The following is a 16,744-nucleotide window of genomic DNA, read 5'->3' as shown; positions in this document are numbered from 1 at the left end:
AGTATGTATATGTGTTAAGGAATGTCAAAATGGGCAATTTCAAAGAATCCTGAGTATTATGAATACATTCAGAATGAAGCTAGCAGAACAAAGAGAACAATTTATGCAAGAATAGCAGCATTAGGAAATAAAATAAAATAACTTTGAAAGACAGGAGCTCAGATCAGTGCAATAACCACAATGTCTGATCTATGATGAAGCATGTTACCCACCTTTTGACAGAGAGGTGATAACACACAAAGTTGAGAAACAGACATACATTTTCGGACATGTCTTCTTAGATTTATAGTGCTTGACTACGAGGTTGTTGTTGTTGCTTTTTCATTTTTAATGAATTCAAATCTGGGCTCAGACACTTAATAGCTGACCCTGGATGAGTTGCTTAACCCTGTTTGCCTCAGTTTCCTTATCTGTAAAATGAGCTGGAGAAAGAAATGTCAAACCACTCCAGTATCTTTGCCAAGAAAATGCCAAATGGGATCGTGAAGAGTTAGACATGACTGGACAACAACAACAAGAATAACAGCAAATTATCATAGTGACAATTCTGTCTTGGTAAGTTAAATGTCCCTAGAAGTGGTTTGCCTTAAGAAGTTACTGTATTACACCTGTGTTAACACACTCATTCACTGTTGTATGTGTTTACTCACCTTTTAGACTTTTCTTTTCCCATAGAGGGCAATGAAGGAGAGCTCCTTTATCAGGGGAATCACAACATATTGCTTTTGACGATGGCCATGAATTTGACTATTCAGCGGCTGGTGGTGAAAGCTGAGCTCCAATTCCCCAAAGCAGTAAAACTCTGTGTGCTAATATCATAGTTCACTGAACCATTGCCACTGCTACATATTTATATATGTTGTTTTTATTTTTTTTCTAAGTGCTACATTTTATATCAGGTCAGCCCTTTATGATGGGTACAAATTTGTGGAGAAAAAGGAAAATTGCTGTCCTCCCCACCCCCCTGATGTTTTTTCACCTTATGATTCTCTGGTTAAAACTAAGGAACTTTTCAGAGGTCATCTAGTGTAGCCTCCTGTATCCAGACAGTTAATTGCTTAAGTTGATTTTACCAGACCCTGAGCTATGGGCATAGAGTATATTAGGTACCATTAGAAGCCATATTAATGCCTTTGGTCACTAAGGTACCATTTGGAAATTAATGCTTTAAAACTTTAAATGAACCATGAACGGCCCAAGAGAGTTATTCTAGCTTTCAAAAATGTATATTTTACTGAACTGGGGGAATCTGACTCAATACTTAATGTTCTACATCATTTCAAGTGGAGCACTAGACCTATACTTAGGAAACAGCAGAGTAGAGAGAATAGAATGCTAGACTTAAAGCCAGAAGACCTTAGTTTGAGCCCTGACTTTGGTTCTTATTATCTTTAAAACCATGGGCAAATTATACTCTTAACCCTTTTGAGCTTTTGTTCTATTGTGAAAATAATGATGATTTATATCACTTACCTGCACTTCCCAAATTCTCCTTGCTATGGCTCTACTCTTCAAACATTTCCATTCCCTGGAAACATGAACTCCACTTCTAGCTCCCCAAGGCCTTTTTCAGGGGAGCTTTTTCTCTTATATTTCTAGGAAACAGGCAGCCACATGCTTCATGTTGTCTCCTGATCACACACTTTCCTTCTCTCCTTACTGTATTTTATTGCTCCAGTGGATTGTAAGCACCTTGAAGGCAAGGAGGGTCTTATTTGCTTGTGAATATCTCCAGCACTTAGCACATATAAGAAGCATGTAAGAAACGTTCTTTCTCTATCATCTATCTATCTCACAGTGTTTTGAGGAAAACATTTTTAAAGGATAGAATGCTACTTTAACATGAGCTATTATTATCACCTGGGCAACTAGGCAAACATGATGTATGCTTGTTTCATCTTCTAGCCTCTGAAGCATGAGAAAGAGAAGACTTCTAGGGACCATATATAGTCAAATGATTCTTCCTAATTCCAAGCCCAATGCTCTATCCCCTGTGCCACCTAGCTGCCTGCTGGATCTTTATAGTCCCTTCTAGTTCTAAATATAGGAAGCAAGTTAGCTGTGTGGTTAGAGCAATGGATCTGGAATTAGGAAGGCCTAAATTTAAATCTAGCTTCAGATCCTTAATAGGTGTGTGACCCTGGGAAGTCAGTTAAACTCTGCCTGCCTCAATTACTTCATCTGTAACATGACAAAGATAATAGAACCTACTTCCCAGGTTTGTTGTGGGGATAAAATGAAGCAATATTTGCAAAGCATTTTTTAAACCTGAAAGCAATATGTAGTGATAGAAGTGAAAGAGAACACAAACAGACTTCTCTAGGCTCTTCATCCCCTTCCCTTCTCCAAGGGAGACTTCAATTCCTGTCCAGAAGGAGAAGCAGGAGGTTGGAGCTACCACTGTCCTCTCCTCAGAAGGAGAGAGGGTACTGGGCTAGAAGTGTATTTATCTGCTCCTCTTAATTTTTGTTTGTCTGGGGAACATGATCAGGTTTTACCTAACTTTTGATCTTTGGCATTTTGGATGGAAGGGGAATCCGAAGCTCAGAGATATCTAAGACTTGACCCCTTCCCTACCAAATACAAGTTCCACAATGAATATACATTTACCCAAATCATAGCAAAACAGAAATCAGAGAAGATATACATAGGAGAATACACACACACACACACACACACACACACACACACACGCACACACACAGACACACACAGATATACACACACACACACACACACACACACACACACACACACACACACACACCGGACAATACAGAATGGAGAAGTCCTCCAATTCAAAGCAAGATAACTTAGCCCCACCAAGAGAATATCCTAGATCTCATCCAAGGGGAAACTCCCCAAAGTCTGTAGGGTAGCAAGCTGGGAAGGGAATCATGATGGAAACTTCCTGCTCCCTCATATCTTCCCAGGATCTTTTCCTTCAGCAGCCTCAAGTGAGTAAGCCTCTTCCATCTTCTCTCTAGAAGCTGGAACCCAAATCAGTGCTATATTCAAAGAAGACTGTGGCTTGGAGAGTCCTGAAGGGAGACTGACTGCCACTTGATGGGTCCCCAAAGGGGGACTGTCTGAGAAATTAAGCTCTCACTTTTTATCAACTCCATCCTACCCTTTTGCAGTGCAGGATCTTTATTTCCACCAGTAAGGAGAGAGTTCCATATCCATGGGCTTTGGAACAGGGGTAAAATTCTATTAATGCTAGCTGTTGTTATTATTAAATAGATAATCCTAAACTGCTTGCTTCTGGGGTGGGTAGATTGGAGGAGCAGTAATGATCATAGATTTAGAGCTAAAAGGAACTTTACATGGCATCTCATAGAATCCCCTCATTTTACAGATAAGTAGTCAGAGGGCAAAAAATTTAAGTGACTTGCTCAAGGTCACAAAGGAAATAAGTGGCAGGGTAAAAGTGTAAATACAGATCTTCTAACTCTAAAGATATTTTACTTTCCGCTCTACCAGGTTGACTAATTTAGATAATTGGCACATATTTCTAATGTTATTAAAGTGTTGAAATGAACATTTAGGGAGAAAGATTCTTGGTGTGATATTGTGTTGAGGGTCATATGGGTGTATCCTGACAGTCATTTAATATCAATTTAGTAACTTCAATAAGGGCCAGAGCCTGAACTGATTAACCAGAAGAAGAGACTGAAATGATTAACCAGAAGGGTCTGAACCTAACAACCTCTTTGTTATCTGAGTAAACTCAGAGAATACCTCTTCCTATGTCAACAAGGCCAGATTGGGGTGATTTAAGAGCATTCTTTCCTCTTTCCATCTCATCCTCTATTAAGGATGAGACCCTTTAACCTGAGAAACTATCCTTAATATTGTGACTTCTTCTTTTATGGGCATATACTATGTTATGGCAATGTCAATGGTAAATTAAACACAGAAACGCTGAGTTGTATTTCAATTGACCCTTGTCAACTCTCTTATCTTATTGTATTTACTACCTATTCAATTTAGAAAAATCCTTTCTCGTATCATGGTTAAACACACATGGAGATCATAAAATTGAGTAACACAGACATGCTGAATTGTGACTGTTCTAAAGATGTATTTAAACCTTCTCATACTTCTGTTCAGGCAGTCAGATTTTTTCTGACTCCATACATGTATGTATCCGCTAGCTTTAAGGGAATAAACAATATGGATTTATGTATCACCTAGCTTGTTTGTCTCCTTTAACCAAACTTTCAGGTCGACAATCCTTAGTCCCATTTTCGTTCTTCTTTAGAAACAACTAGCTTATAGCATCAAATATATTTTTCTGATTTAGAAAAACCCAGACGGTAAAATCTTTGGGGTCTTCAAGTGTGCCCATCTGCTTTTGGACCATTTGGAAGAAGCATAGTCATCCCCAACAAAATAGGACTGCCTACCATAAGGCAAACTCTGAAACTTTTGAAGTTTCTGTTTTCTCACTTGAAACATCTGTGAGCAAAGACTTTCACATACAGGAGGAGAAAGCAAACAAAGGAAAATCATAGAAATTTCATCTGGCACAGATGCACAATGAAAAGAGAAAAATTCAGTTGGGGGTGGTGGTGCTGGGAGCCTTGCAAATACTTCAATCAAATTAGCATCAAGCATAAGTTAGGTCTGGGAAGATAATTATCTGCTAGAAAAGCAATTAAATCAAAGGTTTTTGTCTTTTTTAAAGCACATGCTAGTATTCAAGAGGAGTGATGAAGGCACTAATTCTGGCATTGCAATATTTTAGGAATATTTTTTTCTTTTTTCTTTGCTACTTACCAATCAATATAGAGCCCTCTGTGATAATGAAGTCATGTGCAGAGAAAGCCCTGGAACCAAAACTCTGGCCATGCTCACCTAGGCATCCCATTTCACTCAACAATGATTAGATATTATTATTTTACCTTCTCATAATGAAATAGCTCTTTTGAAATTAGTGTTATCTTCCAACAGTGCTAGCCTGCTTTATTGGAGAGCAGGTTCTCTATTTTCTTGATAACTTTTAGCTGCTCATCTTGACTGATTATTCATTTTACTTGAATCCTTCTTCAAGAGGTGTCAAGGACTTTTTTTGTTATAGAAACCATTAATTTGCATTTAAAAGATGGGAATAAAGTCTTCAACTAATTATAATCAGGGGCTATATCTGCATGCAGAAGCCTTTGTACAGTCACAAAGGAAAGAACAGCAGTTACTGTTCTGTTTTATTTCTTTTCGTGTTTTCATCAGAATCGTATTTTATTATTATTCTTATTCTGCTCCTCCATATCTGCTTTTTCTTTATACTTTAGCTTCACCCTATATTTTCATTTTACATACTTAGAATTGAAATGGTCACTATCTCCAGTTATCTATTTTTAACTATAATTGGGGAGGGTGTTTTTCCCACTTTCCTTTATTCCACTGTTTGCTTTAATGTAATAAAAATGAAAATATCAAAAAAAATGAAACTCATTAGTTCCACATCATAGCTACATTTAAGGCATACTGTAGCAGTAAGAGATAAGTCCACAAATTTTTGGTACAGGGACAATATGCAGAGCACAATTAAGTAATAGGTTAAAAAATATCACAATATTGTATTGTATCTGTTACTGTTGCTCCAATTCATTGAAATATAATGCCATTCTAGGCATAGTGTCACTGAAAGATAGAGGATAGAAGAAGCACAAATAAGTTTGAGAAATGCTAGAATAGAAAGACAAAGGCATGCTTTTCTATAAGAAGAGCAAGGGTCAATGAAAAACAATATTAATGAAGAGAAGTTTCTTCAACAAAAGAACAGGAGACATGTAAAGCAATACCCCACAAAAGAACAGAAATGGATTTCTATGCTGGGAAAAGAGAAAAGAAAAATCTTTTCATCATTCAGCAAACATTTAATAAGTATGTACTGTATGGTGCAAGACATGGAAAGAGATGCGAAGTTTAAATAATAATAGCATTTATTTTGAGCTTTTGGATTTACAAAGTGATTTACATATTATCTTGTTTGATCCTCATAAGAACCCTGTGAGGCAGGTGCAATTATTATCCGTGTTTTCCTAATAACAAAATGCAGTATGAGTATTTAAGCAACTTATCCAGTGTCACACAACTAGTGAGTGTCTGAGACATAATTGGAACTAGTCTTCCTGATTCTGTATCCAACCATCTATTTCTAAGCCACCTAACTCCTTTGATAAAGCACAGTTTCCATCTTCGGGTAGAGAGAAATACACACACACACACACACACACACACACACACACACACACACAAAGAGTTGTCATATTTCCCCATGTATAAGACGCACCTTAATTTTGGGGACCGAAATTTGAAAAAAAAATGTATTACATAAAGTTATTGAACTCAAATTTTATTCATCATAAAATTCATACAATAATATGATGAAACTCAAGAACCTTCTGCTCATAGCTTTCAGGCATCTTTTGGGCAAGTCTGGTGCATGTACGCATGCTTAGTCCATTCCATTTCATGAACCTGAAGCACCAGTTGTGTCCTCCTTTGAAATCAGTAACTTCTTTTTCACCAGCAATTCTTCTTGCCTCATGGTGAACCCTCTTTGTGGACACAGGAATTCCAATTGCCCTTTGCTCTTCAATCCATATCTGCAATTCCCTCTCTAAATCAGGCCATTTTGCTGACTTGCCTCTCATGTCCTTCTTCTGTCATGGCATTTTCAGTAGGGTTTCTTCTTCCCATAGCCAGTGTCAGATTGTTTTCTCAGTTGGAGGAGGACCAAACTTATGTTCAAGAGGATGATTTCCATCCACTTCTGCAAACTGGATCACTTTTAACTTGAATTTAGCACTGTATGAAAATCTTTTCTGAATCATTTCTGGGCAGAAGGTGGCAAAACGTAACCTAATATACCAGTAACAAATGAGAAACAATGAGCACAAAGACAGCAAGCGTGAAAAAGTGGGAAATGCAAGTAAAAAATCTACAACCACTGTAAAAGACGCACACAGTTTTTAGACTCCAAATTTTTCGGAAAAGTGTGTGTCTTATATGTGGGGAAATGCAGTATATGTATATATAGAGACAGACAGAGAGCTGGAATACATATTACAAAATAAATGTAGATCAGAGCAAAGTTGGAACAAAATTCTTACACACAAAAAAAAGAAAAATCCTTTAAGGAGATATAAAGAATTAGAAGGTTTATAATGCAGGGAGAGTGTTAAAGGTAAAAATCAGTGTTTGGTAAAGTGAATTGGGTAAAACTAACATCCTGGTGCTAAAAACATCCTTTCAAATTTGACAAAATCTCTGTGAGTTAAACTATATGGATTTATGGGCCACTTCTTTCATGATTTAATTATCTATCCAGCAGCAGTAAGAGACAGGTTACAATTTCATTGTTTCTGGCCAAAGGATGTTAGAAGAGTTATAGCTCAAAAGAGTAGATGCAATGGGATCTATAAAACGAATTGAAAAGATCAAAGCAAAACAAGTGAAAGTGAGTTTCTAAGGGTCAGAATAGGTAACAATCTATAGTTGATTTTGCAAAATGAATCATCAGACTGCAGAAATAACAGTGTAGTTTTAGTAATAACATATACAGTGGCATTACCCATCGGGCATATAGAGAAACTAACAATTATGCAGTTTTGATCTTTGTAGTTACTATGTGAAATAAGTTTGTAACATCCTATTACATAATATTCTACCTTTTTTTTTTAAGGGGAGGGGAGGTTTAGACTTGTGACTTCCATGGGCTATGCAACTCTCAATGAGAAAACTCCTTCTACAAATACAGATTTACAACTATTCTGGAACTCTTATCAGGGAATCATCCTGGTTACTAAGAAGGCACCTAGGTGGCACAGTGGATAGAACACTGGGCCTGGATTCAGGAATATCTGAGTTTAAATCTTGCCTCAGGCACTTAGCTTTGTGACCTTGGGCAAGTCACTTAACCACTCTCTGTTTTGGTTTCCTCAATTGTAATAGAAGCATAATAATAACATCTAACCTCTGGGGTTGTTGTGAAGATCAAATAAGATAATATCTGTAAAGGGCTTAGCACAGTTCTTGGCACATAATGGGCACTTAATAAATGTCCCCCTCCCCATATCCCCAGGGGTTAAGTGTATTGCTCAGGATCATACAGCCTGCTTGTGTTAGAGGTACCAGTTAAATCTAGGTCTTACTGACTCTGAGGTAGACTGTATTTGATTCTCTATGCTATCTCTATATACTATTCTATGTTGTCTCTCCAGCCCACTATAATATTTCACAAGGGCCTAAAATACTGGAGAGATGAAGGAAGGGGAAAAACAATCAAAATTGTTGAAAACTTAGCCTAATTTTTCATTAAGTGCAATTTCAACAACCATTTAGTGTCTTGATATGGAAAATCACCTTAGAGATCACCACCTCAAGTTCTTAAGAGAAAAGAATGAAGACATCTTTGATATAATGGAAACAATTATGGCACCTGAGTCAGAACACACAGGTTCAAATTCTTCCTTTAAAATTTAATGTATGCATAACCTTGGACATTTCAATTAAACACTCTGATCCTCAGTTTCCTCATTTGCAAAAATTAGGGTATTGAATTTGGTGTCCTCTAGCTCTAGGTACACTCCAGCTCTACATCTATGATCCAATAAGGGCACCTAAATGAATATAGTGCACTATCTGAAATCCAGTCAGTTAGGCTTTGGAACCAGGGTTTACTGTGGGAGTGCCAATAGCACATTAATAAAAGCACCATGGAGATGACTAATAATGACATACAATAACAGCAAAGAATCTAATTAGTAATCATTATGATGGTGGTGATGATGAAGATGGTGAGGATGATGATGTTGATGATTATGATAATTACTCCAGGTTGAAAATTAATATCCAGAAAGATGTTCTCTGAACATAGAAATAAAATGTTTTCTTCCATTCAATGGACAAGACAGCAGCTGTTTCTTTGCTACAGAAATCTTTTTTAAAAGGATCATCCAAAGCTACAAATTAAGCTTCCTTTTCTATCACATTGGATGTGTATATTAAAAAAGCAAATATAATTTGTTTCCAAATGTCCCATGACACATATTGTGTGCTATTGTGAAACAAATAAGGCATTTTTGTTCCCTAGAGAGAGATGGTCTTACAGCCAATGAAACTCTAAAGAATTAAGCCATTCTTAAATATTTGCTTTAGCATAGTAAAACTGCAGTGAGGCATCATTTTTGGAACCAAAATCACAATCAAGAAGCAGGACCTACAGTGTCAAAAAATAATATAAACAAACCCAAAATCCAACTAATGTGTAACCATTCTGCTCAATTTCGTTGAACTACAATCTTACTATTCCAGCTGGTGTGCTGTTTTTACTCACATGTCAGTGTCTTAAATTAAATGAAAAAATAATAGGCATGTTTAGAAAACCACAATGGAGATCATTGAAGCCTAAGCAACATCTGTTAATAAAAAAATGAGGAGGTAGATAAATTCTATGAAGCACTTGATGAGCTCCACAATCAATAGAAGATAGAGTAGGATAGGAATAGAAGGATAGAAGTAACTCCCAGATGAGGCAACTCCCTCTACCAGTACAGGTTTATATCTCTGCAACTTAAACTCTTACAGAGTTGCCTATAAACAAACAAATAAAGAAGTAGATAAATAAATAAATATATGTATATTTATATGCATATATATTTAAAAGAAAGAGCTATCTAGGGTGGAGGTGTCAAACTTACATACATTAGGCGACAATAAGTAAGGAAAACTTCAGAATATGGAAGCAGATTAAAATGTAATTGGGAAATGTTTAACAAAAAAATAAAAAATAAAAATATAATACTACATAATAGAATTAAATTTCTGGTTTTCTAAGTCAGTATGTACCCACAGGGATCCATTTCTATTTGAGTTTGACACCATCGAACAATGAGAAGTTAAGTGGCTTCCCCAGGGAAATCTATTCAGTATATCTGAGGCAATACTTAAGCTTGGGTCTTCTTAGCCTCAAGGATAGCTCTCTACAATACCATGCTTCCTCTCAAGTAAGCATATACTTCAGGATATGATGGAAAATGTGATTTGTAATTAAAAGTCCACATGCTAGTAGTTGACTCAGAAGCCTATGTACCTTGAATGTTTTCTTCAAAAAGAGTTGGCACTTGGCACAGTTTCTGGCACAAAGGAGAGGTTCACTAAATGATTATTGACTAAATGGCCTACTGGTATGACACTGGTCAAGCACCAAACATGCCTACAAAAACACAAATTAACTATGTCGACAGACAACAAATGTCTAGTTATTGATATGGATAGTAATTCTGAATCAGCTCTCTGTTTAGAGTCAGATTATTGACTATTAAGATCAAAAGTCAAAATTAGTGCTATATTATTAGATCACAATGAGAAAATACTGTATGCAGCTATAACAGCTCTAACTAGACAAAAGTGTTTACTAAAGAGTTAGAAATTGATAAAAGTTAAGAAATGGATTTTATTGTCATTTTTTAAAGCCATGTTAAACTGACATAAAATAATAAAAGAATTTGGGGCTGGAAGTCACCTCAGAAATCATATAGCTCAACTCTCTCATTTTATAAATGAGAAAATTGAAACTCAGAGATTAAATGATTTGTCTAAGACCACACAAATAGAAATTATCAGAAGTGTCAAGTATTGAGTCTTCTGAATCCAAATCCCATTCAATTTCTGGTGGTGTGCTTGTGCTTGCGCCCAATTCTAAAATCACATCTCTCGCTAGCTTCAAAGCATTGGCCCTAGAAGTCTCTCTCCAGTTCAAGGGCAGCATGCCTTAGCCAAACACTTATCTCTGCTCCTGATACTGCGACCAATTACACACATAGAATTTATTAGTTTGGACTCTCTGTGTATTGCTAATTGCCTGTGTACTGGGACATAACAATATTTTCTACTTACTGACCTTACTGATATGTATCCTAGACATAGTCAAATGTATACTCCCTTACATCCATCTTGTCTAACAAGACATTTGATGGAAGCCACCTGGATATTCCCAGTCAGCCATGACCTTTGATTGACTTAGTGACATTTCACTGTCAAAACCACACCCCCAGGTAGCCCTGCCTTGGGCTATTTCCCAGGGAACTCTGGGTAAGATACCTGTGCAGTAGATACAAAGAGTGCACATTCCTTTAAGAACTGACCACCTCTTAACCACTCCCTAATCCCACCCCAAAGCACCTAATTGAAGGTTTCACCCCCAAATCTTGTATTTAAACTTTCCCTGTAGCCCTGTAAGGTTGCAGCTTCCCTAAGAATTCTTGCCCTCTGTAAAGCATAATAAATCTTTACCACTTTGACTTAAAGAATGTTTGAGATCGTGAATTCGTTCCAGATGGCCCTGACCCTCTCCAATACTTGGGTCTTTGAGGGGCACTCCCCCTCAGTGACCCCATCTGGGAACTCCAGTCTTGGGGTTGCTGAACCTCATCTCCCCCAACCCTCAACATTTCCATTATAGCTCACTGCCCTCTTCACCATAGAGGAACAAATAAGAATAATTGATGTCATCCAATCTGAGCTGAGCCTATGCTGCCATAAGTAAATAAGTTTACTCTTCTCTAGTTGATTCTATTTCACCCCACACAGTTCTGTCCTAATCTTTGTGGTTTTTTTCTTTCTTTCTCCAAACCACATTATTCTTTTCTCATCCGTTCTATCCAAAGGTTCTTACCACACTTTACCAAAAAAATAGATGCAATTTTCCATTAACTCCCTCTAGTCCCATATCCTTCATCTCACAACATCTTGACAGCATTTTACATGTTCTCCTCCTTTACCAGAGACTCTAATAAAGAGGATTGTTTTCTCTCCACCCAGTCCATCCTCTTGATCTCATTCCCTCCTGTCTGCCACTGAATGATTTTGAGCAATGGACTAGAGTGAATAAACTTCAATAAATATCTATATCAATTGAATGTTTTTACTCCCCTGTATCTTAAGGGTCATATTCTTCATTTTTTCACATAAAGTAACAGGGATAGAGGAAAATTAAATGACTTCCTACTACAAAGACTGTTTTCTTTTGCCCTGAGCTTCTATGGAAGTTCACGAATTTCTGAGAGCCACTGAACATTGCTTCCCTTTTCTCTCCTATTGGTTTGCTTTGTCTTTCTATAGTGCCAGAACACAGAGCAAGGTCTCCAGATTCCATAGCACACATGCAGAAGCACAGTTCTTTGCAGAGCTTTGTGTTCCAAGCATTGTCCTTTCCCCTTTCTCTCCCTCAGGCTGGTTGCCTGCAGGGTTAGGCTGGCTTCCTCCTGTGTACTTTTCAAGTCACAGTGGACAAATGCTAATCCTGACAGCTCAGTAAACAAACACTAACAAGTCAAAATTGATCCACCCATTTAGACACCTTGTCATTACAAGCTGCAGTTTAAATTCTGTCTCTTAACTGTGGACCAGAATTAAAAACAGAAATATTTCATTGCTGTCAGAAACCATTGCTTTCTGCTCTCTGGGTTGTGGAAGGGGAAAAGTAATTGGAAGAAATGATGTTACCTATTCTGGCACTAACAAGTGTTTTATGTGCTTGGCCTAGGCATAGTTAATCCCTAAAAGTACTCCAGTCACATTTCAGATGGAAAATATGGCCTGACAAAACCCCGTGAAAGAAGAATGAGAATAGAACAGTGGTGGGAAAGCAAAGATGTCCTCTCAGGGACCAGAACTTTGATGCCATTGGATGGGACATAGAAGGCTACAGAATTGTAGTCTGCTTTCCTGAGGGACCTGTTCCCTCCACTAGAAATATCCATAAATACATGGAGAATAAATCTGTGGTACAGTAGATAAAACACTGCATTTGGAGTCTTGACTTTGAGTCTTGTCTTTACCATCTGAGCCTCAGTTTCATTATTTGTAAATTGGGGATAATGCTATAATATTTGGGCTAAATATCTTACAAGTTCTTTATGTGTTTCATGTAGACATGGTACCTTGCAGGGTTCTATCAGTGATCAGATGAAATAATGGATATGAATTATTATTATTGTTATGGGTAACTAGGCAACTCAGAAATTGAACACTGGACATGAAAGCAGGAATATCTGAGTTCAAATCTGGCCTCAAACACTTATTAGTTCTGTGATCTTGGGCAAGTCACTAAATTTCTGTATGCCTCAGTTTCTTCATCTGTAAGAGGGAGATAATAATAGCAACACCCTCTCAGAGTTGTTATAAAGATAAAATGACATAGTATTTCTAAAGCTCTTTGCAAAAGTTAAAGCGTTATGTAAATACAACTGCTATCAAATTCTTCCTAGGTTTTTGGGACACCACTTTCTCCTGCTTTCCTTCTTACCTATCTGGCCTATTTATCTCCATATCCTCTGCTGGATCTTCCTCCCTATCATACCCTCTAACTGTAAGTGTTTCTCAGGGTTCTGTCTTGGGCCCTCTTCTCTTCTCCTACTATAGTACTTCACTTGGTAATCTCATCAGCTCTCATGGGTTTCATTACCATCTCTATGTTAATGATTCTCAAATGTTCTCTTTCTGCCCCAAACTTTCATCTCCAACTGCCCTTCAGACATCTCAAACTGGACGTCCAGTAGACATCTTAAACTCAATATACCCAAAACACAATTCATTATGTTTCTCCTAAACCCTTCCCACATCTTACCTTCCCCATTATTATAGAGGGCAATATTATCCTCCCAGTCCCTAAGGTTCACAACCTTAGTTTCATCCTAGATTTCTCACCATTTCTTAGCATCACCTCCCATCCAAGATGTTGCAAAGACAAGCAATTCTACTTTTTGTAACATCTCTCAAATACACCCATCTCTCCTCTAAAACTGCTGCCACTCTAGTACAGACCTTCATCACCTCATGCCTTGATTACTGCTATAGTCTGCTGATGGACCTACCTGCCTCAAATTTCTCCCCCCTCCACTCCATTCTCCATTCAACTACAAGTTATTTTCTGATCATGTTGCGCGCACACGCGCACACACACACACACACAGACACACACAGACACACACACACACCACTCAACAAATTCCAATGGCTTTCTATTGCCTCCAAGAATGAATATAAAATCTCTGTTTGGTGTTCAAAGCCCTTTATGACTTAGCCGCCTCTTATCTTTCTGGTCTTCTTATACCTTACTCCATACTCTTTATTCCTTACTATCTACTCTTTGATTTAGTGACACTGACCTCTTGACTGTTCCCTGAAAAAGACATTCCATCTCTCACTTCCAGGCTTTTTCTCTGGCTGTTATCCCTATCTGTGGGGCTCCCCCTCCTCCACACTGACTAAAAAACTAACCGACTTCCTTTAAGTCCCAACGAAAAGCCCACCTCCTAAAGGAAGACTTCCCTCACCCTTTTTCATTCCATTGCTTTACCTCTTTTAATTATTTCTTATTTATCCTTCTTATAGCTTGCTTTGTATATATTTGTTTGCATGTTGTCTCCTTCAATAGGTCATAAGCACCTCGAGAGCAGGGATTGATTGTCTTTTGTCTCCTTTTGTATCCCCAGCACATAGAATAGTGCTTGGCACATAGTAAGTACTTAATAAACATGTATTGATTAACATATATATTTATGTACATGTGTATATGTACATAAAGTATATAAGATGTGTGTATATAAATACATACACACGTGTGTGGGTGTATATACAAATAAATACACGTATGTGTGTGTGTGTGTATGTGTGTGTGTATCCCCCATCTTCAGACATTCTTAGTCTAATCTCTCACCCTGTTCAGGCATCCTTGACAGATTTCAATGTAATGCAGTGGAAAGAGGGTTGGATTCAGAGTCATAAAAACTGGCTTAAAATACTTGTTTTCCTCCTCGCTCCTAACCTGGTGTGCCCCACTCAGCCTGCCCGAGGTGCCCCACCCCCCACCCCCAGAGCTCTACTCAGTCTGTATGCCCCAGTATGGCAGGTTACCTGCACGTTGTGCACTCCCTAGGTAGAACCTTCCCCTCAGTCCTGGGCAGAACCCTAGGAGACTTGGCCCTGGCAGCCCTGAGCCTGCAGGAAAGGCACCCATGCCACAAATATGCAGAGAAATGAATCAAGGCACACAAGCCTGTGGTGGAGAAGGATGGAGATGAGATGATTTGCATCATCTGGCAGTTCATCAAAGAAAAGTTCATCTTACCCCATGTGGATGTACAGCTCAAATACTTTGACCTGGGGTTCCCACACCATGAACAGACAGATGACCAGGTCACCATTGACTCAGCACTAGCCACTCAGAAATATAGTGTGGCCATCAAGTATGCTACCATCACTCTAGATGTAGTCCATGTGGAAGAATTCAAGCTAAAGATGTGGAAAAACCCCAATGTGACAATAAGGAACATTTTAGGGGGAAGGGAACCTGTCATCTGCAAGAATATCCCCTGCCTTGTTCCTAGTTGGACAGAACCCATTGAGATTGGTAGGCAAGCATATGGTGATCAGTACAAGGCCACTGACTTTGTTGTAGACAAGGCTAGGACTTTTGAGATGGTGTTTCCTCCAAAAGATGGCAGTGGCATAAAGGAATGGGAAGTGTACAACTTCTGTGCTGGAGGTGTGGACATGGACATGTACAACACTGATGAGTATATCTCATCATGTAGCTGCTTCCAGTAGGCCATCCAGAAGAAGTGGCCCTTCTACATGAGCATCAAGAACACTATCCTAAAGGCCTATGATGGTCACTTCAAAGACATCTTCCAGGAAATCTTTGACAAGCACTGCAAGAAAGGTTTTGGCAAGAACAAGATTTGGTATGAACACTGATTCATTGACAATGTAGTAGCCTAAGTATTCAAGTCTTCAGGTGGTTTTGTCTGGGCCAGCAAGAATTATGATGGCAACATGCAGTCTGATATACTAGCCCAGGCCTTCGGTTCCCTTGGCCTGATGACTTCAGTGCTTGTTTGCCCAGATGGGAAGACCATTGAGGCAGAGGCCACCCATGGAACTATCACCCACCATTACTGAGAGCACCAGAAGGGCTGACATACTAGCACCAATCCCACTACCAGCATCTTTGCCTGGACAGGAGGCTTAAAGCACCGAGGAAAGCTGGACCGAAACCAGGACTTGATCAAATTTGCACAGACTCTGGAAAATGTGTGTGTTGAGATGGTAGAGAGTGGAGCTATGACCAAGGACCTCGCTGGCTGTATCCATGAACTAAGCAATGTGAAGGTGAATGAACATTAGCTGAATACTGAGGACTTCCTGGACATGATCGAGGAACTTAGACAAAGCTCTGGGGTTGAATAGGGGTTGGTGGGGAGCAGCTCTGGCTGCAGGTTAGGAGGGAGTAGAGCAGTAGGTGGACAGGTATAATGCCTTTCCTCTTCTCCACTTCTTTAACCTCCCTCCTCCTCCCCCCCGCCCCCACCATCTCCCTCTGAATGGAAGGATCCATAACCCTTTCACTTGGAAATTTGGAAAAGAAAATATGTGCTGGGGATACTTTTTATAAGCTGGTGGGGTGGGGGTTTTTGAAAAGATATTTTCCCCTAAAGGGTGTGTGAAGTATGAATTTCGAGGTATGTTTTGCCTTGGCCAAAGTTGATGTTTCACACACTGTAATTTACGTACTGTCCTCTGAACACACTATTTTGTGTTCAATTACTAAACTCTCTTTACAAAAGAAAATACTAGTTTTCCTACTTACTAGCTATTTGACCTTGGGAAAGTCATTTTATCCCCTATGCTTTGGTTTCATAATCCCAGAAAGTTTGGAGGAAGGACAATA

At 38.6% G+C, this 16,744-nt stretch overlaps 1 pseudogene; it reads left to right on the top strand.

The window, feature by feature from the left end:
• The first annotated feature begins 731 nt into the window (after positions 1-731).
• Positions 732-16,263, top strand: LOC118842106 (annotated as a pseudogene).
• Positions 16,264-16,744: the final 481 nt, after the last annotated feature.

This window comes from Trichosurus vulpecula, chromosome 3 (assembly GCF_011100635.1).
Source record: "Trichosurus vulpecula isolate mTriVul1 chromosome 3, mTriVul1.pri, whole genome shotgun sequence".
In the NCBI taxonomy this organism is placed as follows: Eukaryota; Metazoa; Chordata; class Mammalia; order Diprotodontia; family Phalangeridae; genus Trichosurus; species Trichosurus vulpecula.
This window is presented reverse-complemented; position numbering and strand designations above follow the sequence as displayed.